Source organism: Podarcis tiliguerta (genome assembly GCF_965153285.1).
Source record: "Podarcis tiliguerta genome assembly, chromosome: 4".
Taxonomy (NCBI): domain Eukaryota; kingdom Metazoa; phylum Chordata; class Lepidosauria; order Squamata; family Lacertidae; genus Podarcis; species Podarcis tiliguerta.
The window spans coordinates 25,457,888-25,483,929 of record NC_139537.1 but is presented as its reverse complement, the minus strand read 5'-3'; the positions used below and the strand labels follow the sequence as shown (position 1 = coordinate 25,483,929).

General features: G+C 42.1%; 2 protein-coding genes across 3 annotated transcripts in view; one reads left to right on the top strand and one right to left on the bottom strand.

Moving 5' to 3' along the window:
• The window catches only part of MTUS2 (microtubule associated scaffold protein 2), a 302,916-nt gene extending 286,024 nt beyond the window's left edge, over window positions 1–16,892 (bottom strand). Inside the window, exons 1-2 of one of the 2 annotated variants that reach the window (XM_083437007.1) lie at window positions 16,480–16,892; window positions 4,930–5,040 (exon numbers count right to left, since the gene is read on the bottom strand). The gene's annotated coding sequence lies outside the window, so the exon portion shown is untranslated. Of the gene's footprint in view, window positions 1–4,929; window positions 5,097–16,479 lie in introns of those variants that run through there. The other variant, XM_083437008.1, reaches the window with a different exon arrangement.
• Window positions 1–26,042, top strand: part of FLT1 (fms related receptor tyrosine kinase 1) — a 482,624-nt gene that overhangs the window by 286,387 nt on the left and 170,195 nt on the right. The gene's annotated exons all lie outside the window — the stretch shown is intronic.

The following is a 26,042-nucleotide window of genomic DNA, read 5'->3' as shown; positions in this document are numbered from 1 at the left end:
GAGAAGGGGAAATAAAGGACCTAGGACAAATTTACACCTCATATAATGCAAATCCAGGATCTTTCAGGACTCTATTGCTGCAGAACATGAACTCATCTATCAGACAAATTGTCATTCAAATTCAGCTATAAGAAATGTCCTGTATGCTTAAGGGATTGTGCCTGAGAAACCCGTGAAATCATATGACTTTATTAAATGGAGCAGCATGATGGGCCCGGCTGCTTTTGAAATTAGTGCTGCTGGAACTGAGAGTGACAGCAAACAGTTTTGCTTTAAAAAGTGATTGCTTGGAGATTCGTTTTTTTCGCTCCATGCTGTCTTTTATCACAGCAGTGGTTTGCTGGAGCCATGTAACTTGTTTGCCTGATTATATGGGTGTCTGAATAACGACAGCTAACAAGGCCATTTGGGGCAATGCCTCTCTGCCAACATCAGTGAGTGAGAGAAGATGCTCCTTCCATTGGGAACAGGGGATTCTAACCTTCATAGAGTGCTGCTGCAGCAACATGAGTGGCTACGTACAAATGTCAGCTCACTCATGAGGCTGGCATTTGGTTATACTTGCTAATTTTGCAAGTGCCTAAATAGAACTATTCATGTGAGTAATTAAATAATTACTACAAGCTATGAGTAAGGGATGCAGCAGTAGGCCCCATCATCAGCTAAGATAAAATGCTAATGCTTTTACTCCTGGTAGAATGAAAGAAGTGGATACTGTTCTGGGTGAATGCACTGGACTCGGTGTTGTTGTTCCTTTTAATCAGTCCATCCTGAATGCAAGAGATCATTGAAGTGTCTTCATAGGCTGTCTTGCAAATGGAAACTTAATGGCCTAGTCCTAAGACTTGCTGAGTGGGCAAGCCAGTGCTTACAATGGCAGGGGTATGCTAGCCACAACGTCAGGGTCATAACATATTGTATTATCTTACTGTAACATTGCAGAGATCATATCATAAAGTTACAAGGGACCCTTAGGATCATCTAGGACCCTCGTACCTACAGGACCACCTCTCCCGGTATGCCCCATGGAGAGTCTCAAGGTCCATAAATAGCAACACCCTAGTGGTCCCGGGCCCTAAGGAAGTTAGATTAGCTTCAACCAGAGCCAGGGCCTTTTCAACACTGGCTTCAGCCTGGTGGAACGCTCTGTCTCATGAGACCAGGGCCCTGCAGGATCTGATTTCTTTCCGCAGGGCCTGTAAGACAGAGTTGTTCCGCCTGGCCTTTGGCTTGGAGCCAATTTGATTCCCTCCCCCTCTTTCTTTTTCCTTTCTCCTCCTGTGATGAGGCTGCATTTTAATATTTTAATGTTGTATTTTAATCTTGTTTTTAAGTTGTATTCATTCAACTTGTTTTTATTATTGCTTGTTAGCCGCCCTGAGCCCGGCCTTGGCTGGGGAGGGTGGGGTATAAATAAATATTTATTATTATTATTATTATTATTATTATTATTATTATTATTATTATTCCAATCTCCTGCAATGCAGGAATATGCCGCTGTCCCACACAGGGATTGAACCTCCAACTTTGGCATTATCAGCACCATGCTCTAATCAGCTGAGCTATCCAGGTCGTCTTTTTAGGATCAGAGGTGGTTAATGGTGATCTGCCCCATCATTAAGATGTGCATGAGAGATTCTGCTCCAGGAACCATTGCCTTCAGAAGTGAACCAGGTGGGGAATCAGAAAAGGGCCTTTTGCTGTGATGGCACCTTGCTTGTGGGATGTACCCTCACTAGGGACATACAGCTGGCATTTGCCTTGTTGTCCTTTCAAACCCAGGTGAAAATAGTTTTGGGCTGGATCACTTTAATCTCATTGTTTCTTGTTTTTCTTTCTGTTTTAACCTTTTAAAACAATTTTCTTGCATTGCTTTGTTGGCTGTTTTGAAAGCTTTGTCGAAAAGGTGACCACTGAACTAGGGATGGAAGGATCAATCTATTTTCAGCTCCTGTCAGCTTTGCATGCGTTCATTCATAAGTCTGCTCCATCCCATTTCTGCACCATTCAGTGCCTTCTTTTTATCACGTACACATTGTGTTTTATCTGAAAAGACCTTTTCGTATGTACATTTAAACTGAAATGTGCATCTTGCTTTGTTTGTTGAACTAAGAATGATATTGCAAAATTCAGTGAAGTGTAAAACTGAAGGATCACTGCATTCCAATCTACATATTAGTCCAGGAAATGCAAATCAGGCTGACTTGCTTAAAAATGCAGATTGAACAAAATACTCAAGCATCCCTACTGAGAAACGTTTTTCAGTGCTATTTTTCTAGAAAAAGAGGTGCCAGAACTCAACGTGAATGCCTGCCTTGTTCTCTTAAAATAACAATGGCTCACACCTGAGAGGTGCCGAACTGAGTTCTCGTGAGTTCCAAATGAAAAAAAAAAGCCCTGGTTAAACCATAAATGCTTTGAAAGGGAGTGCCAGAGTAACAGGCTGTGGCGTACTAAGCCAGTTTGCCTGATTCCATACAGAGGAGGAGTCATAGACATTTAAAGCACCCAGTTGCAGCAGATGATGAGACAGTTGTGGCTTCTCCTCACTGTTGGCTCCCTGATCATGCCATGCCATGCCATGCCATGCTTCTCCTGCTTGCTGTTATTGCCTGCACTCCAGTCTCCAAGCAGTGAGAACTTCCCCAGAGCTCAGTTTCCTTGGAATGAAGGTCAATGGAGACTGTGGTATCTTTAGGATATATGGTTTTATTTACACATATATACAATCTGAGTCTATGATAAGGGAGGGGGACTCAAAGTATTACAACAGGCAGATCTTGCCCACCCATTAGGTTTCCAGGGATGCCCTTTGGTGAATCCTCTCTTAACTACTGGCTAATTTTAATTTTTCTGAAGAGAAACTTGGATTACTTGGAGACTTAGGGAAGTTAAACAGGAAAAAGAGATTTATTTTGCAACAAAACTGGTAAAACAAAAGATGCGTCAGGAGATAGAATTATTTGAGAAAACAGTAAACTAGACATACGGTAAATTCAGTGTGTGTTACAGACTTCTAATCAACGTACAACTTCTTTTTTGACGTCAGTTCCTTAAACCTAAATGTATAGTTGTTACAGTTTAGGTCTTAATACTTAGATTCTCAAATAAGGTGGTACTTTCTGTCAGTTTCCCAACTTCTATAAATAATACGCCTGGGACTCCTCTAGTAGTATAACAGACCAGGGGATCACCACACCCATCCAAACTGGTCTGGGATTCTTCTCTTTCCAGAAGTTCTCCCCTCTCCTTACTAAATTGAGACCCAAGTAGAGTGTTCCTTCAGAACTCTACTTCACCTATCCCCAATTCAGCTTCCCAGTTTTTCTCGTCTGTATACTGTTAACTGTAGACTGTGGCAGAGAGCAGTCCAGAATCAGAAGCAGTAGAGGAGTGGGGCCAGGAGATAGAAATGAGGCAGGCTGTTGAAGAATCCAGGGAGTTTCCCCTCCTGTTGCAGCCACCTCCCCTACCCCTTGGTCTCCCAGAACATGGAGAGGAATGAAGAGGGCAGAGCAAAGAGAGACAAGATGACAGACCCTTAGGCTACTGGGGAAAGAAGTGGAGGAGGAGCCTTAAGAGAGCAGTGGGAAAGTGGAGACCTTCAGTCCTCGCAACTGCTTCATTGGGGCAAGACCTGCTTGGAAGGGTTGCTGTGACCCTAGGGCTGAGCTGTTTTGTTTGGTTCACTTCACAGACATTGGGTGATTTATTGTTTTATTGATGACCTATGCCTAACAGCAGCGATGGCCACCAACTTTGGTGGCTTAAAAAGAGGATTGGACAAATTCATGGAGGATAAGGGCAGCAATGCCTGCTGGCCACAATAGCAGTCATGCTTCTGAGTAACGGTTGCTATTGTGCTTGGGTCCTGCTTGTGGTTTTGCATCTGGTTGGCTACTGTGGAATCAGGATGCTGGACCAACAGCTCTTATGTTTAGGAAGCAGAGCTTTGGCGAAAGGGGGAGGGGAGGAGAAAGAACACCTTCATTCTGCAATGCTTAACTACCGATTAAAAGCAGCACTGATGAAGTTACTAAAATATGTGTTGAAATTTCTCCTTAGAATCCACATGATTTATTAGCAGAGGAGGGCTTTCTCCACCACTGTTAGCAAACGTGCCAATGCCAGAGCAGACTTCTTAATTTAATCTTGTCATCTCAATTTATACAGGACATGGATGGGAAACCACATTAAAATTAATGCCATCTGGCCAACAAAGGGCTCTGTCCTGGTTCAGAGATGGGCGGCCAGTGGAAGGGGAATGCTGAGCAATTTTGATGAATTTTTTAGGTGATAAAGTTAATATGTGGAATTTTATTTGATTTTAGTTTTTTACAAAAATTATTGCAGCTTAGAGGAACACTAAAAACTAAACATTCTTCAACAAGCAATAGATCTGGAATAATGACAACCCCCTGCAAAAAAATATCTACAAATCAAATCTGAATAAATTTACTTTACCAGGGTTAAGTTAAATTCCAGACCAGAGCTCAGGTATCTAAACTAGTTATATTTCCTATTTCAACCTGAGAAGTTTTATAGGCAAGGTGTGTATCATGGAATATAACCTTCCATTTTCACCTGGATTTTTACATTAAAATTTGTAGCTTGCTGTGTGTGCTTGAGTTCGGTTTTCTAAAGCAAATCCAGATCAGGACCACAATGTGAGGGGAAAGGGGATTTAATTTGTCCTTACTATGGTCCTGATCTTAATCAAGACCCCTCGTGAATTCTAGTAGACTACAGGTGAAAAGTTGCAATTAGTGTATCTAACAAGGGGAACTGAGTTTGTTTGTTTTTCATATACTGTACTATGTAGAAGCTAGTCAGGAGGTTAGTAAGATCACCCATGATCTCCTTTGCCCTCCCACCACACCACAAAACAAACTTTTTTTGTTTCATTATTAAGAAAATAGAGTTACTCACCTTTTAGGATCCAGGTTTCTGTGCCTCAGAAGAGCCACTTGATCTGCAGATAATAATGCTTGTCATCATGCTGTGAAAACCTTCAGCTCTTGATTTCTGCAGATCAGGCTGCTGTTAAAAGATGTAAGAATAGGTCAATTTCCAGAAAGGTAGCTGTGTTAGTCTCTTACAAAACACAACCAGACCCTTTGTCACGTAAATACAAAACTGATAACACAAACAACGTAACAGGCTGTATAAATTCTATATAAATTCTATATAAATTCTTTTTAAATGCGATTCAACATACAGTGGTACCTCAGGTTACATACGCTTCAGGTTACATACACTTCAGGTTACAGACTCCACTAACCCAGAAATAGTGCTTCAGGTTAAGAACTTTGCTTCAGGATGAGAACAGAAATCATGCTCTGGCGGCGCAGCAGCAGCAGGCGACCCCATTAGCTAAAGTGGTGCTTCAGGTTAAAAACAGTTTCAGGTTAAGTACGGACCTCTGGAACGAATTAAGTACCACTGTATATATAAAAATATATGGTTCTGTAGACCAACTTATCATATAAATGAAACATATTGTGAGAAATTAAAGTCCAGTCTGTTATGTTGTTTGTGTTTTTATCAGTGTTAGTCTCTTGCAGCAAAAACAACAGAGCCCTGTGGCACGTTTACAGACTAACAAATTTATGATGTAAGCTTTCATATACTACAGTCCATCAGCTGCATGAAGTCTTATCGTGAGCTGCAAGTACATGTACATGCACGCCCATGCACGCACGCACACACACCCCAACACTATATATACATGATGTTTGGAGGAGGAAGATTGTAAACACTGAGGGAAGCAGGGAAGAATATTCAGAAAACACAGACCATTATAATTACCTTATTAGCAGTGGCCATTCAAAAGAAACAGTTGACAACATATACATCCTAGCATTGGTAAGCCAATTAGCAAATGTAGCACTGAACCATTTAATGTATTAAATGGTTTTCACATTGCAGTCTCCCCCTGAAGTTCCTTTGTTCAAGAAAGGCCTCCTGAAGGGTAGCTGCAGTGTCCTTGGAGGCTGAAATATTCCCCCAGTGACTTTTCTATGCTATTTCTGATGTTAGTTAATTTTATTACGGTTGTTATGTTACTAAACAGGTAGGAATGGTGATAAATTTGATTTGGTTCACAATAAAGGTAAATTTGCACTGTCTGAACAATATGTGAACCAAAAGGCAGCCATCATTTGAAAATTGCCCACCTCTGAATGTTGTAATGCAGTTCTTCAGCCAAGTAATGTATAAAGAAATGCAAATCCTATGTGGAGTGTGCATAAAAGCACATATACAGGTGAAAATAACATACAGATGTGCATCATATTAGAAGAAATGGCTTGCAAAAAGTGCATATTGCATACAAAATGTGCATATTAGGAGAAACTGACAAATTTGGCCACTCCTTTAAATGTGTGATACTGCTTTATCCTAGTGAGTTTGCAACCATAGAACAAAACAGTGAATTCTGTAAACGTATTTTGTTTTGTAATAAATAAAAAGAACCCCACAATAAATTATTTTTAAAAATCTTTTAGACAACATTTTGGAAATATTATTCATATAACAAGTGTCACATTTCATACTTGAAAAATCCATTTGCTACCAACAATAAGACATTGTTGTACATGCTTATTTGAAACCATTTTGCACTTGTATTGCATTATACTGTGGCTCGTTTTTCCCTTTTTTAAAAAGCTAAACAGAAAAGAAAAGGCCATTTACTGACACTCTATATAATAATGAGTAATAAGCCTGTCGTTAGCATTTCCAGGGAAGGAGTCAAAATGAGATGCAGGAGGAGGCCAGGACAGCCATGTGCTTTTTTTTGGTCTGCTTCAGCACAGCAGGGGCTTCCAGCTCAACATCCATGACTAATTTCCCATGTCTTTTGCCAGCATTTGATAAGCTGCCACTCTGTCAGTTTGGCTTGCTGCCCCTGGTACTCTCCTTCCTTGGATCCCTATCGGAGGTTTCGGTGGTCCTCAGCAACAATCTTTTGCTGATGTTGGAGTGCTAGCCCCTTCCACTGCCAATGACGCTACCATCAAGCCATTATTTTGCACACCTCCTGCTTTGCTGCAGAATCAGCAGAAAAGGCAAAAGCTAGCTTGGGGCACTCAGGAAAAGAATCAAAGATATTTGGTATGCTAATAGTGCCTAGTGGAGTTTTTTTTTTGCTGTTGGTTATGGTGATATTCTACCATTAGATTATAAAGAAACTGGGCTTCATCCAATGTACTGCTTGAAACAGAGAGCCATGACAACTTAAAGACCTATAAACCTATTGTGGTATAAATATCATGCTAAAGCAATTTTGTTGGTCTTTAAGGTGCCACAAGAATTTGTTCTTGCTGCAAGAAGAAACGCAGCTGCTTTTTCTTTGGAATGTGGTGCTTGAGTATACTTTAATTCTGAAGGTGATCCTGCAAGAGAATAAAAATGCATATAGGGAAATTACACAGGAGTTGAAGTATGTCTCTGTGTAATTTTTGCCAGAATCAGCCTCATGAGCAGGAGTTTTGGAGAGTGAAAAAGTATATGCAGATGCTTTAGACCGACACTCCCTTTATTTCTGATGTTCAGAGGTGAGTACCTTTAATTATGTAGCCAAACAGAACCATCCACCCAGAAAAGAGAACTATCAGCAGGTTCAGGGAAACCCCCAAGGTTTGCTAAAGTACAAAAAAGATCATTAGGGAAGCCCTTGAAAACAGCCAGTAGCCCGAAAATGCTGACTTTATTGGAAGTCAATAAAGACACCTGCTGTTTGATCTCCCCAACATGGGCTGGGAACCTGTGGACCTCCAGATGTTGTTGGACTATAGCTTTCATCACCCATGACCATTGACCAAGCTGGCAGTGGCAGATGGGAGTTGGAACCCAGCCACACCTGGAGGGCTCAGGTCTCCATTCCTGCTGCCATATAATTTTATTCATTTAAATGCAGGGCTCAGAGATGGCCTGCATGCTGTAGGTGGAAAGGGTTAGATACCCATTCCTGAATGCATTCAGCTGTTTTTAGAAGAAGAAAATTACATGGCAAGATCCAGTCATAGACCTCCCATATAATAACTATTTTCACCCTTTTCACTCTTGCTCTTTGGATCTACAAACAAGCCAATGCAAGGAGGGCTAACTCTACTGAATTAGGCAACAGGAGGTATCCCACCTCAGGTGCTAAATTCTGGGTACCATTAAAGGACATCAGATTGTTGGTTATTTTGATGGTGATTATGATAACCACCATTTGAGGGAGCACTATTTGAATCTTCTGCCTCAAGCATCAAAATGTCTTGATCAGTCTCTGAATGAAACATGAGACCCTGCAAAATTGCTTGGAGCTAGTGATCTGTCAGGCACCCCCTGGAGGTTTTTAGAAGTCTCCAAGCAATAAACAGCAAAAAAGCAACCATTTTTGATAGGTTATATTAGCCATATATGGGGTTCACAATTAGTGACACCTGCTCCGTACATGAGAAGTGATTGTTGATATGTCAGCCCTCAAGGCTTTCTTGTTCAGATGTAATGGCATGATTGCCCCCACTTCATCTACTTAATTGGCATTAGTCATATTCAGAAAAGGAGCTAGTCTGTATTCTGAATATTAAATTTTTTTACAGGATAACAGCATCTAGACATATTTAATTGGGTTTTCCTAATGAAATTTTAAATGAAAATTGCTTCACGTTCCTGAAAATGAGTCATGTCTTCATGTGGTAAACAGCCTATGGATTCCCCACACCATATGAAAATATACTGAAGCTGAATAAAATTCAATTGTAAATGGGAGCAGAAATGTGGGTTGGTTATTTAAAGGGCATTAATCTGCACATATCTCAAAAGCAAGAGTAGCCAATTAGCTGCCATCCAGATGTTGTTGGGATTACAACTCCCATCATCCCTGACCACTAGCCATGTTGCAGGGATGGAAGTTGTATGCCACACCGGTTAGCCCTCTAAACCAGACTGTTGTGCCATGTGTTGTGGATTCTGGTACCTACAACCAAGACATACATCAGGGACTGAGGACATTCAGGCTAGAGAGAAGTGTTAGCTTCTTCAAAAGCAAAGGAGCTTTAACAAACACAGTAGTAAGGCTAAGCATCTAGGTTTGCAAACTATTAAATGTGAAATTAATATAGTTGGCTGTCCCTATTTTTTTTTTAGAAGGAATTCTTATCAGAGTGCATTGTTTGCTAGCAGTATGAAAAGCATTTAACAAGCAAAGATGAATCAACAACATTAAGAGAAAACAAAAGCCTTAATCTCTGTTTCCATCATTTTCTTATTAGCAGAGACAAAAATAGGCATTGAGATTTTGAAAGGTAACCAAGTTGCACTTACATTGGGTTTTCAAAAGATGGCGCTTAACAGCAAGATACTATTGTCCAGATAAAAAATGATTTTATGGCACCTTGAAAGATGAACAGATTGACTGCAGCATGTTGTCACATGCAGAACTGTTATGTTCATAATACAGAGAGAGAGAGAGAATGCAAAGAGTGGGCCAAAAAGCTATGAAGAGCTACTGTCTGTCAAATGTTTCCGCAAAGCTCAGAAGTAGACAAGATGCACATAAGACCATAGTAAATGCATTTATGTCATATACGTTTGAAGATGGCCTAGAAAGTATCGACAGTGCATCTTGCATTTCATCATCTTTTTGGTCCAAAGGTTTACCAGCTTTCTTTTGTCTCTGTATCAACGTAACCCCGAGATGTTTTTGGACTATTACCCCGGCCATTGGCCAAGCTCTTTGGGGATGATGGGGCTTGTGGTCTACCAGCATGTGGGAGACCTAGAATTAGAGAGGGTGGACATATTTGGAATATATATTTGACAACTGAAGGTGACCTTTTGTGCCTTTTGACAAAGGGGACTCTGGTCCATGGAAGGCTCTGGGTTTAGCAGCATGACAACAAAAGGGTGATGAAAGGCAGAGCTGGGGAAGCAAATAGTGAGGTTGAGTGGTACCCATTTGGCTAATACCTCTAAGTGGCTTCCAAGTGCTTTCCTGTTCTAGCCATGTAAAAGTGTGACATATCCAAAGTATCTGACAGCTCCCTAGACTTCCTTTTTATTGTGCCCATGATGGTACTGAGAGCAGTTAGACCCAATCCTATTTTCAAAACTGTTTGTGCCTGCAAAAGGTTTGGGGCAGTCATACGTTGCCTCTGTACTATACATTTAAAGCATATCCGACAGAGCTGCAATTCCTGGAGTTCTTTGGAATGTGGGATTTGTTAGCCCTTTCTCCTAACAAGAAAGGGCTGAAGAATCACCTCTTTCTATCTGTACCTCCTCAGGCACTGAGCTCTACTTGGGAGGCCTTTCTCTTGGTGTCCCTGCCAGGAAATGGGTGGCAGATGTTACTGGACATGAGTTAATACTTTCCCATACTGCCCCCGCCTCCAGTAATGGAACAACCATTCTTGGAGAGGCCCGTATGGAGCCCATGTTGTTTTCTTTACAGCAACGAGTAAATTTCCCCAGGCTTTTTCAATAATTTGTTTTAACTTCTACTTATTTAAAATGTTTAAATTCCTCTTTAAAAGAAATTCCCATTGGACACTAAGGCACCTGAGAATGGCCACATGGAAATCCATGAACCTATGAGAGGTTTTTAGGTCCACTTCTTCCTGTGACATCACTTCCTGTTATGTGACCACAGGAAAAACCTCTTATGGTAATCTGGTTCCAAGTTGTTTCTGGCTTTGTAAACTAGTGATTTTTTAAAAAAAACTTTAAACTTGGCTTGGTAGCAAATTGGCAAAGCTTTTAACTCCGTTTTACTCTTCTCCTCCCCTTGTATTCCAGAATGCATTATTTTTTATTGTTACCGTTTTATTGCCATTTTGTAAGCTGCCAGGAGAACTTTGTTCTAGGATGGTCTATGAAAAAGAGCTGGAGACTAAGGGCCAGAGCAGTTAGGACAAAAATCTGGCATTTTATGGTTGAACGAACAGGCAGAATATGGTGGATCATGGGCAAAGCTTGGCAAAATAGGACTTTTGTGATCTACTCCTGGTTGGACATGATCTTAATGTTGGGCCAAGGAAATGGTAGTTGACTGGCAGCAACCCTCACCACCTTATAACTCTGCCCCCAAATTAAGCCTTAGATCAGGAACGTGTTCTCCAGGAAAAGTGCTAAGATCTAGAGGTGTCCAAAAACCTTGCAAAGGCATTAACCTCTGGCAAGCAGATTCTGGGAAGCATAATATCATGGAGGCCTGTTAATATGCAGTCATAATCGACACCGCTGTTCTCTTTCTCTCCCCACCCCCTGTTTACATAACAAACATTGCCTTGGCTAGGTCAACACATCCTGTGCTTGTACTTCAGGGGATACGTGCTGTCCACCACTGTGCATGTGTTACTGTATGTGCAAGCAGGCAGAGTGGTCAGGCCTGGAGAAATACTGGGGAGGAATCCAGCAGTGTTCTGATGCCCTGAGCCAGGAGGAAGGACTTCCTATATTCTTTTTCCTCTGGCACAGCATGCACGTAACATGCAGAACAGCAGGTAGCCCTTTTCAGCTTCTGGTACATACCATACGTCACACAGCATAAAAATGCAAAGCCGTTATCCAAACAAGCCCAAGTTCTATAAGGGATGTGGACCAGAGATAAGATATTCCTGGAGTACTGGATGGGAGTGGAGGAAAATGTAGGAATCCCACGGAATGGGTTGTGAAATGTCTTCGGAAGGAAGAGAGAAATAGCAGTCAATGTGTCTTATTTTATCCGAAAGTTTGTTTGTCAAGTAACTTCTCAGAAACTCACTTGGCACCTTTTCAAAATGAATTTTTGGGTGTTGCATTGTTGACGGTCAGAAAGAACAATGCATCCCGCTGAATCAAAGAAGTAGCATCATCAAAGGAAGTTTAGGCGCAAGGGATTAAATCTGGAAGTTTGTAACAGAAAATCAGAGGGAAATGGAAGACACTTCATCAAAGGTGATGAAGAATGTGAAAAGCTGAACTGCTAGAACTGTGGCACAAAGGGTGGGAAGGAAATATGCTGATGCAAAACTGGATCCTCCCTACTGTCTGCTCTACACGGGAGAACTGCACGGGATCCAGGGAATTTGTACAGCCTTGGTCAGGAGGAGCTGCTTTTGCAATAGGGAAAGGGAACAGAAAAGAGGGGGCCAGGCTGCTTCTATCTCCCAGAGAAGAGTTCTAATGAGGGCACTTGCAAATGGGGGTTAATACTGCAAATGGTTCAAGTCAAATGTTGCAAACAGTGCACAGGCATCAGGGATTTTTTGTTTTAACCTTTCTGGATTCTTCTGCCCCCTCCCAAAAAAAGTGTTAACCTGGGTTAAGCAGGTATACGAGCTGGCATTTTGATGCCAATGACATCATCTGGATACTGCAAAATGCTTGCTTGTTGATAAGATTCTTACACTCGGGATTGTGGGTTCGAGACCCGTGTTGGGCAAAAAAAATTCTGCATTGCAGGAGGTTGGACTAGATGACCTTTGTGTTACCTTCCAACTCTACAGTCTTAAGATTCCATGATTCTATATTGTATAAGGAGTATTAATCCAAAACTACAACTACCTGGAAGCATCCTAACTCAAGGTTCTCCAGCAGATTGCCATATATCCTCTTTTTCCAGGACACGTCCTCTTTTTTATGGGTAGAGTTGTCATAATGATACATAGTTAAAAGTAGAAGTCGGCAAATGTGTCCTCTTTTTTGCTTTTCAAAATATGGTAACCATACTGATTAAAACAAAGCCCGGCTCATATGCCAGTGCGGAATAGTTGTTAAGAGTATCAAACTAAAACCCATGACTCGTCACCGATTCTCAGTTTAACTTACCTCATGTCCATAAAAAGCAAAAAAGGAGAACCATGTGTGCCATCTTGAGCTCATTGGAAGAGATGCAATAATAATAAAAAAATAAAATTACAAATATGCACACGCACAGACAATTCTGAGCAAATTGAAAGCCTCAGTCTCTCTGCTTCTCTGATGTAACGCTGCATAATGAGGATTGCGTAGATACCACCAGAAAGTGCAGAATCCTAAGCACTGTCACTTTTGTTAAGCACAAACTCCAGTTTTCAAGATCTTACAAGAAAGAGATTAGAGAATGTTGTATCTCAGAAATTAGAGCAGGCCTTCCAGTGAATGAAGCAATGGGGTTTCATTGCCGTTTTGCTCTTACCTTGCTCTTTTCCCAAGGTCATTATTTCCTGTCTGGTGTAAGCATTACCCTTTGTTTCTTGATCTTCTCGGTTTCCATTCTCACAATCCCAGCAAGTGTTATTTTTGTAGAAAAAAAGAGATGCTGGAACTCACCATGAACGCCTCCCTTGTTCTCTTATAAAGGCAATGCCAGAACTGTTCTGGTGAGTTCTGGCTGGGGAAAAAAGCCCTGGAAACCTGGAAGAAGAATGAACTACAGTGGTACCTCAGATTAAGAACTTAATTTGTTCTGGAGGTCTGTTCTTAACCTGAAACCGTTCCTAACCTGAGGTACCACTTTAGCTAATGGGGCCTCCCGCTGCTGCCGCCGCGCGATTTCTGTTCACATCCTGAAGCAAAGTTCTTAACCCAAGGTACTATTTCTGGCGGAGTCTGTAACCTGAAGTGTCTGTAACCTGAAGCGTCTGTAACTCGAGGTACCACTGTATGTGCAAATATAGGTAGGTGTTGCTCAAACGTCTGTATGGTTAATTTGGTATCCCTGCCATAGGCTAAAAACCCCTTTTGTAGGGTAAATAGGAGCCAACTCCTAGGGACCGAGGTCCCTTCAGCTCCCCACCCCCATAAAAATATTTGAGGGGGCCAGCCCCCGAGTTGATGGGCATTGACATTCAAATGGTGTGTTTGTGCCGCATCTTGTGATTGTTTATGCAGGGCGGGGCTTACCTGCCCCGCCCCCCATATTTTATTCAAGTTGGCACCCCAGCTGCTTTTGAAATTGCACATTGGACTTGGCCTCTTACCATAACTAGTTCCTGGGTCCGTGAAGGTACAAAAAATGTGTTGCTATTGTTGTAGCTACCCTGTAAGGTAAAAAAAAAAAAGTTCCTGCAAACAACGGTGCTTATCTATGGATGTGTTACTGTTTTTATTACTCCAAAGGCCTTGGGCATCTGTAGCTTCAGACACTTTCCGAACATATCTACACAAAATCTTCCATGTGATCTCTGAAGTGAATCAGTTTGCTGGGATTGTGATGCTGCGTTCCTTTTCTCTTTTATTTTCAAGCTCTGGTTTTCACTTCTGGTTCCCAAAGCATCCATATACTGCTTTCTCTGCTCTTATGCAAAGACTGTAAAGCTTTTTTTTCAAAAACCCTGTCACCCTTGCTGTACAGGGAATTTGGGGTGTACGGGAAGGGGTATGAAAACAAGAACAGGATCCAAATGTGGCTTGAAGAATCACACTTTTTTCTTCTTCTTTTAAGCCAAGGGAATGCTCCGCCCCTCCACTCCACATTTTTTCCTCCTTTTCAGTGAGACCAGAGCTAAATAAGCCACTATCAGTTTCCTACAGATCCTCTAAGAGCCGTTCTCATTCATTATGAAGCCCGAGTTACGGAAGCAATCTTCCTAAGGGCCACTTCCCCAGCTAGAGCGCCTGCTGTGATGTGATTCATGTCCTTTGTGTTCCATGCAGAATCTGGGGATGTTTACGAAAAACGGCTCATCTAAATGCGGCTCGCAATTCCTTTTTCTTTTTTCCAGAAGAATCTCAATTCGGGAAGGAACGAGAGTTACATCACATCGTACATTAGCTCATTTCCACCCCCAAGAACACATCTGGCCCTGCTTTCCCCACCCCAGCAGAGTTATTAAAAGCATATAGGAGAAAGGCCAGTCAGAAATCCCAGAGAACATATTTTACAATCTAGCTGCTAATGGCTTGGTGGCCCAGTGTTCCAATTTTCTCCAGTGGAATCTATGCAAATGTGAAGGCAAAGGCCTGAGGTGGAGCTATAAAATGTTTATGAAGCAGCGGTGGAATAATGTCTCTGAATAATTTACACATTTTGCAGGGCAAATGTGATTAGTGATCCTGCTAAATAATTCTGCCTGATGAGGCATCCTGCATAATTCGGAAGCACGTGTCGTCCTCCTTTATTTGTTTGCCAGATGTAGCTGTGGCCTTTCCGCTGAAATCCTCAAGGCGACTCACAAAGGAAGAACATTCAAAAGGCGCCGTGAAAATACTTAGAAATCCAGTTGTAAGATTAAAAGCAGCTTAAAAGTAAACAACAGTTTGGTAAAATGTACCAGTAAAATAACCATTGGATAGCTCATTTGGTTAAAGCGTGGTGTTGATAATGCCAAGGTTGCAGGTTCAATCCCTGTATGAGACATCTGTATATTCCTGCATTGCAAGGCGTTGGACTAGATGATCTTCAGGGTCCCTTCTAACTCTATGATTCTACCATTAAAGTGAGAATTGATCACATCAAAGTGCATTTTAAAACAGATGAACTTTGCCAGCAAAGTGCAGCAAAAGATGGAGGCTTCTTTTTTTAACAAGGTGGGTGGGTGTCACCATCAAGAATGGGGGAGAAATTTGTCCAGCTAATCTGCACTTCCTAAACCAATACATAGTCAAAAACAGCTGTCATTCAAAATTCACAGTTCTCTGAGTTTTTGCAATGCAATTCTCCAACCAAAAAATGTGTAACTGAATTATTTATTTCCATTTATGAATTGCTTCCTGGAACACATCTCGAAGCAGTTTAGCAATAAAAACATCAACGATGAGAGCATATATAATAACAATTTCAAATACAACACAGACTGGGATAAAAATTTCTACATAAAACACTTGTTTGGAGGGAGGAGTCTCCAAAAGGTGCTGGAAAGGCAACAAAGGTGTTTCCTTTTTAATACCTAATGGGAGTTCCAAAGGGTACATAGAAATGAATTATTTTATGAGGGGGGTTGTTCTTGTTTTTGTTTTATTATGTATTTTGTGTTCTCATTTTGTTTCTTTTAATTTGCATTTTATTTGTTAACATTCTTATATTACATTGGTAAACGTTGTCATATTACATTACAGGAGTTACTATAATTTCCAACATGTATACAAAAATTATATACAAATTTAGTATTTTTAATGTTATGAACCGCTGTGTGATCTTTGGGTGAAGGGCAGTATACAAATAATAATAAGTATTATGTTGAGGAAAACAATGCACAAAGTATATTATATGGCAGAAAATTCCTTTAAAAACACATATATTACACAAAATAGCGTCATGCAAGTATTAGGATTAATGTCACAGTAATGTGGTGCTGTAAGGAGGCAGCCTGAAATTAAGAAATGGAGAGAAACCCAAAATTGACAAATTCTCCACCACTGACAATTCCTTACCCACACACAGCTTGATCTTATTTCTCTAAAGCTGTGGTCCCACACACACACTTAATATGAAATAAGACTACTGGGTCCCCCACTGAGGTAAATATTTGTAAGGTTAAGCTCAGTGCTATTTTTTTTTAGGGAAAAAGTATTACTGGAACTCACCCATGACTACCTCTCTTGTTCTCTTGGAATGGCAATGGTGTACACCTGAGAGGTGCAGGAACTGAGTTCCGGCTTGAAAAAAAAGCCCTGGCTGGCAGGTGGAATGGCCAATCACCTCCTCATCTGACAGACAGGTGACCAATAAAGGGAGGGAGGCGGTCTCTGAGTCTCTGAGGTAACTTGGGCCCAGGCCATATAGACTTTAAAAAGGAATTACCAGCACCTTGAAATGGGCCTGGAAACAACTGAACCACCAGTTGCCAATAAGCTGTAGCATTCACTTATCACATAAAAAAGTTTAAGCTGCCCCCCAAAGTGATTTAAAAATAAACGAATAAGCCTATTTCCGATTTGCTGGCAACAAGGCCCACCTGAATAACAGGGAGCACAAAAGGGTAGCCATTTTGCATTCTAGGGTAATGAGCAAAAATTGGTTTTTCAGACCTCTCCCCCCTCCGCCCGCCCCCACCACCGCCAGTCAAAATACATAGTACCTCAGTGACTTTGGCACCTGAAGTAGAAAATCCAACAAGCCCCTTGTTGGTTTGCATTTCTTAGTGCAGAAAGTATTGATCTGATGTGTAGAGATTTTTCCTATTCTGGTTAATACAAGAGGATCCAAGAAGCTACTAGAAGCTTCTCTGTGTGAGAGAAGCAGACAGAAGGGTCATGATTGTTTGGGTTATACCTTCTGAGAAGCTGAGTACAGCTGGCTTGAAATGGTTCTCTTATCTCTTCCAATTAAGGTCATGCTGACTATAAATATAGGCCAGAAGGAGCCTAGGTTTTAATTTCTCTTTCTATCCCTCTTCCTTCTGGTATGGTGTTCATAGTATGCTTAGCGTTAAGGTTTAGTATTGTTATAAGTTCTTATAAGTGCTGCAACTTGATTTTTATGGACTGTGCCAATCCTGAATGTACTGAATTTGTGACCATTATGCTTATTTGCCTTCAGTAGCAAGTAAAGCTCTGCTGAATGAAGTACAATTGCCTCTGGTCTATTTTTTGGAAACTCTGCATTGTGTTTTAAGTTTTTCCTCCACATGTATGACACACCTTTCCCCTCTTCCTGGCTATAAAAAAATTACAATAAATCAAGTAACCTGTTTTCCTTTTGTGACACCCCAAAATCAGATACCTGAGGCTGCTGCCTCATTTTGCCTAATGGTCAGGATGGCCTGTTTCATAGAGCATATTCCTAGTCCAGCACTCTAACCATCACACTGCCCTGGATCTCCTGAATAAAAATTAGCAAACACACATTTGTGTTGTGGGCCTACGCCCCTTACCTAGTGATGTCCCTGCAAAGCTTTGCTGCTGTTCTCCTTTAGGTGGACATAGCAGGAATAAAAGGTTTTGTTGTTGTTGTTAATTTTTACCCTGCACACCTGACTGAATTGCCCCAGCCTCTCTAGGCGACTTCCAGCATATAGGAAAACATAGTAAACATTACACCTTAAAAAGCTTCCCCTTACAGGGCTGCCTTCAGATGTTTCCTAAATGTTACTGGTATATAGTTACTTATCTCTTTAACCCTTGATGGGAGGGCGTTCCATAGGGTGGGTGCCACAACAGAGAAGGCCCTCTGCCTGGTTCCCTGTAGCTTCAGTTCTCGCAGTGTGAGAACTGCCAGAAGGAAGGAAGAACCCCATGTATCCAGCCTTGAGCCCCATCAGGGGAAAAGGTGGGGTAGAAGGAAGGAAGGAAAAAAAGAAAGAAAAAACGAGGAAAGGGAAAGGAAAGGAAGAAAGAGTCCCTGTCCCTAAGCAGGCAAACTGACAGATTATTCTGTCTGAAAATAAAAGGGGCCATGAATCTCTTTTGCTATCACCCTGTCAAGCTCTAGTGTGCAAATGATAGCTGACAACTGCACTGAGAGAAGCTTGGATGAAAGCGCCTGTATCGGGGTGGAAACTTCAAAGGAAGAGCAGGCAAAGGATACGGAGGGCTTTCTCCATTTCATCCCTGCCCAGGCTTGCCTGAAGATTGCTAGAGAAAGCTACATCCAGCTTTGAAAGGAGAGGATGGCGTGGGGCATTACGATAAGGAAATCAAATGTTTCCAGCACTTAAAAAACCCCCGCGAAAGATGTTCAACTGGCGCGGCCTTTAATGATAAACCAGTCCATCCTAAATGACAGTTCCATATGCCATGTGTTGCAACACAGCTCCCAGCCCGCGCCTGAAGGGCAAGGGGAAAAGGAGTGCGTCTAATAGAAATTTAATTCACCCACTTAGGCACGCTTCAAATGTTAGCGGTTCCACCAGTTATACTCGGATCACTGCAGGAAAACAGATGACATTCAAATCAAAACATGCACGTCTTCTTCCTCATGGTGAAGGGCAGAGCCTAAAGACATTAAGAAGAATCAAAGGCGTAAAACAAAAAACCCAAACTAGAACGTTTACTGAATAGGACGTCCCTATGAACGCAGTCTGACTTGCTTCTGAGTTAAACATACCTTGGTACGAGTTAATAAGTTTCGGTGATGCAATGGCTTTAATAGACACATGATGAAGAGCTGTTTGTTGCTCTATCTGTTTTGGAGCGCTTCCGAGACAAACGTGGCAATTAGAATCCATTTCTTAATAGAGCACAACGTATTCTTGGCTTTACCGACACCTGGGGAGACTGGTTTTGTAAATTATGGATTTTAAAAGCTTAATGCATAGCTACACATTTAAAGCTTAACTAGTATATAAACAAAGAAGGCTCAAGGAAAACAGCAGGCGGGCTTAGTTCAAAGTGTACGCTAGCATTTAAGAACTGCACAGCATCTGTGGCTAGTGATTACTTTTCGAGATTTGAATGTATATGGCAAGCATTTGTAACTACACAGTGAACTATTATTCTATATGTGAAGGAGCCATGTAAGAACATAAGAAGAGCCCTATTTTTCCCCCTCCATAAATATATTGTGTACTTTTGCTAATATTGTGGCTCCCCAACCTCTAGCCTCCCAGTACGTTTCCGAGCACAATTCAAAGTGTTGGTGCTGACCTTTAAAGCCCTAAACGGCCTCAGTCCAGTATACCTGAAGGAGCGTCTCCACCCCCATCGCTCTACCCGGACACTGAGGTCCAGCACCGAGAGCCTTCTGGCGGTTCCCTCACTGCGAGAAGCCAAGTTACAGGGAACCAGGCAGAGGGCCTTCTCGGTAGTGGCGCCCTCCCTGTGGAACGCCCTCCCACCAGATGTCAAAGAGAACAATAACTACCAGACTTTTAGAAGACATCTGAAGGCAGCCCTGTTTAGGGAAGCTTTTAATGTTTGATGTATCACAGTATTTTAATATTCTTTTGGAAGCCGCCCAGAGTGGCTGGGGAAACCCAGCTAGATGGGCGGGGTATAAATAATAAATTATTATTATTATTATTATTATTATTATTATTATTATTATTATTATTATTCAGCCTGCTGACACCTCTCTTTCGCTTGCAGAGGTGGTGCCATTTTGGATCCAGACTACGCTCAGAGAATGTTTACTGTTTATATTGATATGTTACTGTATAGTATAGTACAGTACAGTAAACCCACAACTTATGTGAGGGTTCAGTTCCTAGGAACTGTGTGCAAATGCAAAAATTAGTAAAGCCAGGAACTCCAACAACTCCTAAAAACGCCAGTGTAAAAAACAACAACTAGCACTTACTCTCAGACCTTCCAGATTACCTCACCTCACCCTCAGATCACGTCCTCGCCTCACTTTCAGACCACCTGCGTTTGCTCTCTGCTCTTGCTAGGCCCTATTTCACTCTCCAAATAATCCATGTATCACTACTGAAGTGATTATTATATTTTTTTTCCACACATAAAAATGCATATAAGAGAATTTGTTGGGTAGCCAGTTTCTACCCGCATTGATTCAGTCGCTGTGCTTTCTTTTCACTGTTCAGAGTGGGACTGAAGCTGCTGACACAAGCTGGCAATAACCTGCCAGCAGTCTCCAAACAATATGTCACCGTGATCCCCCCTCCCCCAATGACTGCACAGGAGTAGCTCCCTAACAAGACACCAGCTGTTAAGAGAACTTGTGACAAGTAAATTGAAACTATAATGGAGACAATATTGTAGTTGCATGCATTACCTAATTGGTGCTTGATGTGCTCCTGGGGGATTTGAAAGCATCCATTAGTCTTCACCTTGCTGAAACAAGGGGTTTCTCCCTCCACCTGCAACCCATCCCCCCCTGCTGGGAGCCAAATGCGGTTTCACATTGTAGTGACACGCTCACTATTGAAAAGGGAATGTGTAATGGGGTTGTGAGCAAGTTAAGTCACCTCATCTGGCATCAGTCAGCTCTTTTGTCTTCCAAGAACACATTTTGCACTCCTAAGCACAAATATGATTGTAAGCAAGACATCCACAAAGCCAGCCTGCCTGTAGTTTTAGACAGTGAGCCAATCAGTTGTCACCATTTTATTTTCCTTTTGTGTGCATTTCACCAATTCTTCACATGCTTCGTAAATGCTACTAAAAGACCCACCAAATATTATGGAAATGTGTATGGAAATATGTTGGTTGTGGGCCATGTCTGTATGCTCCCATTTGTTTTTGATCCTTTGCTTTGAGGCCTGTTAGGTATGTGTCTTTGCCCATTCCCTTAAAGCAGGGGTGCCCAAACTTTTTTCAAAGAGGGCCAGATTTGATGAAGTGAACATGCATGAGGGCCGACCAAAGTTACTGCGCTTTTTTTTAGGACTGAAGTTGCTGAGCTTTTTGGGGGTGTTTTACCCCAGGACATATACTGCCACGGGGGCCAGATTAAATCAACCGGCGGGCCGTATTAGGCCCCCGAAACGGACTTTGAACAGGCCTGCCTTAAAGTGTGGTGATAACAGTGGTTGCTAGGCAAACAAATAGGTTTGAGAATTGGATAACTGGTATTGTTATGAGTTTGTGTGCGCCAGATCTTTTAACCCCTAAACCAAACAAATGTCAAAATATAAGTCATGTTAATATATAAGGCAGGCTGCCTTCCTGAGGAAGTAATCGCTTGGAAATGTGGGCCATTAAAAGAGGATGAAGCGAAGGGTGGTGACCCATTAAGAAAGCCATAAGGAAAACTAAGACTATGCGCCAGCCAGCAAATGGCCCCAGTCTGAGCTATGGGTAGTTAGCAGGAGAAAATGTAAGAGTTTCCAGGAAGGAGTTTCAGGATTACAATTAGGGATGATGTAAACCGGAGGGAAATTAGTTGCAGTTTGCAAGTGGCAACAGGCTGGAGAAAAGGGTAGTCAGGGTACAACGTGGGCTGTCAGTTTAAATCCAAGGTTTCAGAAATAGGAGTACGGAACCCTCTTGGAGCATAATGCTGTTAGCCCCGCCATCATAGGCTCAGGTTGTATATATGTGTAAATAAACCATATATCCTAAAGACACCACAGTCTCTGTTGTGCCTTGTTTTCCAAAGGAAACGCAGACTCAGACTAAAGCGTGCTTGAAACTTCCTGGAATCTTGCACCACTGTGGAGATTGGGGGTGGTTTGTAACAATATATTGGTGGTTTATGCAACACAGGCATGATTGACTTCTTAAAGCAATCATAAACCCCTATGTTGAGGACTCCATATTGCCCCATTACCTTTCCTCTCAGTCTATTGCCTCCCAGTGGTTCAAGCAGACTCACAGACATGTGGGCCTGTATATATATTTATGATTATATTTAACTACGATACTATAAGGCAGAATCGCCAGCCTTTTTGGGCTGTGAGCCCATTTGCAAAGTGGAAAAACTACTAAATGCCACACATATCCTGTGACATATTCAATAGAATAGAAGAGCATGCTTTTTTCAAGCCTAGTTTTTTGGGGGTGGGGGCAGAGGGAGACCTTGGGTGCCAGGAGAGGTCTCTGCAGGCACATGTAACAGCTGTTTCGCACTTGCACTTAATCAGTGTGTTCTCATCAGCACCTTGATACACTTTTCAGTAACTCTCATTATCAGAAAGGTGCGATGAATATTGTTAAGATTGCAGAAACAGGGAAAAAGTACATCTATGGACAACTAGTTCACACAGCACCTTCAACTGTAGGTGTGCACACAAGGCCAAGAATGGTGTCATGGAGGAATGTGGGTGGCCAAAATGTACTTGTGAATCTGTGCTCTATTTCTCCTCCTCCTCCAGCCAATGTAAGTGGTTTCTCTTGCTTGCCACATTTGATTTCCACTTCCTTTTTCCTTGTTTTTTTTTTTTTTCTTTCATTGTACAAATTCAGCCTACTCAGTGGTTTGCGGTTCTGCCTACACACACACACACACACACACACACACACTGATAGCACATTTCCAAGGAGATTCAGTTTGGAGGAGAAGTTGTTCTGGGGCTCTCCTCGCAATCCTGTTTTTGTTTTTATCACCCTGAACATTTGGTCTCTTCTACAAACTTGGCTAAGTCACTGCTTGCTCCCTGACTCCTGATCATTTGTGAACTAGCTTAAAGACACCAGTCCCAGTATACATCCTTGGGGACTTTCCTCCCACATCCCTCCATTGTGAGAACTGTTCAACTTCCTCTTTGCTTTCATACATCCCTAAGATGCTAATAGAAGAAGAAGAAGAAGAGTTTGGATTTGATATCCCGCCTTTCACTCCCTTTAAGGAGTCTCAAAGCGGCTAACCTTCTCCTTTCCCTTCCTCCCCCACAACAAACACTCTGTGAGGTGAGTGGGGCTGAGAGACTTAAAGGAAGTGTGACTAGCCCAAGGTCACCCAGCAGCTGCATGTGGAGGAGCGGAGACGCGAACCCGATTCCCCAGATTACAAGACTACCGCTCTCAACCACTACACCACCACATTTTTATTATTTATATCCCACCCATCTGGATCGGTTTCCCCAGCTACTCTGGGCGGCTTCCAACAAAATATTAAAATACAATAGTCCTTCAGATATTAAAAGCTTCCCTAAACAGGGCTGCCTTCAGATGTCTCCTAAAAGTCTGGTAGTTGTTTTTCTCTTTGGCATCTGGTGGGAGGCCGTTCCACAGGGCGGGTGCCACTACTGAGAAGACCCTCTGCCTGGTTTTCTGTAACTTCACTTCTCGCAGTGAGGGAACTGCCAGAAGGCCCTCAGAGCTGGACCTCAGTGTCCAGGCAGAACGATGGGGGTGGAGACGCTCCTTCAGGTATACAGGATCGAGGCCGTTTAGGGCTTTAAAGGTCAGCACCAACACTTTGAAATGTGCTTGGAATCATTGTGTGAATGATTCAACACCAAAATGTGGTAAGTCAGTCCTGATACATTTGGGAGCCCTCCTGCTTGTTCTGCTGTGTGGGGCACTGAACATCTTCTCCAAAGTCCTGATCAGATGGCACTATCACACTTTCCCTCGAGAAGCAGCTTCTGCAGACAACCAGTAATTCTAGCCTAGTGCAGAAATACAAAGAGGGAAAGCATTTATTTGCTTACCTCGGCAAGAGAGACAAAGGTTGAGGGGGGATGGAGGGCGCTTGCCCTCATATGATCATGTGAGTAAGAGTCATGTGATAGCAGTCCTCTCTAGACTCTGCTCCTCCACAAGACCTGTTAGATAAATGCCTTGTTCTTTAGGAGAGTTCCACTGAATCACAAGCAGATGACAGGTCAGAAAATACAGTGGATGAGGTGGTGGCTGGAAATGGGGAAATGAAAGACAGAACTGCTTATAAAAAAGAAAGTACTGTAAATTAAAGAGAAGCAGGCTCCAAGGAGTTACTTCAGAAGGGGAAACAGCACTGCTATCTCATTCTGTCTCCTGCCCAATTCATCAGGAGGTTTGTCTCCCTCAAACTGAATTTTCTATCTCACCTGTATCTCCTCCAATGAGTTTAGTGCAGCATACTTGGGGTTACCCCATTAAATCTTCCAAGCAACCCAGCGAGACAGACAGGGCCAGCCCTACCACTAGGCAGAGTGGGACCACAACCTCAGGTGGCTTACTTTGAATGTCATGTAATAGCAGCAATGTTTGTTTGATTGATTTCTAAGGTCCCAAGCCAGGTTAAACAGTTACCAAGACAACTGCAAAAGTAATCCATAATAAAGCATGAAGCAACAACAATAAAAGAATAAAACACCTTACTGCTAACATTTGCAAGGAGGACAAGTATAAATGCATACTTCTCTTCCAAAGACCAGGGCAAAGTGTGTCTTAAACAAGTTGTAAAGTGCTTGTGCCAGCTGTACCTCGTGGGAGGGGCTTTCCATAATACAGTAATACCATGGGTGCTATTTTGAGGACCAAAAGCATAAGATTTCGGTGCTGTCATCCTGAAAGGAAACAGAACTCATGGTATCTGCCCCTGGAACCTCTTACCAACCACAAAGGAAGTGAGAAGCAATATGCACAAAGTACTATAGAAGATGTAAAGCATGCAAGCCATCAATCACTGAATCGGATTCTGCTTACCAACAGTGGTTTTTATAACAGAGCAAAACATAAACAGGAGACAAGCATGAACACCACTTAGAAGCTCAGGTTTACTGCAGTGTTGGTATTGGCATGCACAAAAATGCAAGATGACAAGGCTTCATGGATACAATCCAGGTGGCTGCCTCTGGTACATTTCAAGACCTGTATGCTGTACTCCTGCAAATGGACTCCTGTTGATTGGCTTTGAGTAGCAGCCTTTACCTCTGAGTTTCATTAGCCATTTGCCAGGCAGTATATCTGTGCTGTGGCATGGCAAGAGGAAGCCTATATTTTGCAAAGGCAACCACACTCACAAACAAAGGAACTGCTGGGCACACAAAAGTACAGTAATACAGTTCTCAGGACTGTGGCCCATGCTTACAAGATATTTTCATACTTTTTACGCAGCCTGAAGAACACTTTAAAGTAAACATATGTATTGCAATGGGGAAAAGAGTGTGAAGAACCAACTTCAAATGGCTGAATAGCAGCAGAATAATTAGCAAGCAGCTATGGAAAAATGACCACCTGTAAATCTCACAACAGATGAAACAGCAGGAGCAAGCAAAGTGGCACTCAGCAGGAAAGCTTTCTCCCTCTGCTCTATAAACACATTTTTAGCACTCTTTTCAGTGGTGCAGGTAGGGCTGGGGCAAATTCCAGGACCCAACAAATGATCTTACGGAGAGCTACACATGATGATGAGCTAAGTGACAAGCAGGGCCTGCAACAGTAGCAGGGTCACCATGGACTGATGCTGGTTGCCACATTTTCTCTCTTAAAAATATTTTAGTCATCAGCTAGCCCCACACATACAAATTCACCAAAATGCTCATTTCATTATTTCTACTTTAAAAATATATTATTCTTTCTAGAACAAAATGATGCTCATTCCCCATGTTAAATATGCTTTTACCATCAAGTCAGCAGAAGCAAACCCAGTTGGATTCCTGTAGCCATGATGATGCTGTGATTTAAATCAGTTTAACACATGGAACGACATACGTGAAGATATTAAAAATAATAATAGAGCTGGTTTAAGGTGCTGGTTTTAACCTTCAAAGCCCTATACGGCCTAGGACCCTCGTACCTACGGTACCTACGGGACCGCCCCTCCTGGTATGCCCCACAGAGGAACTTACGGTCCTCAAATAAAAACATCTTGGAGGTCC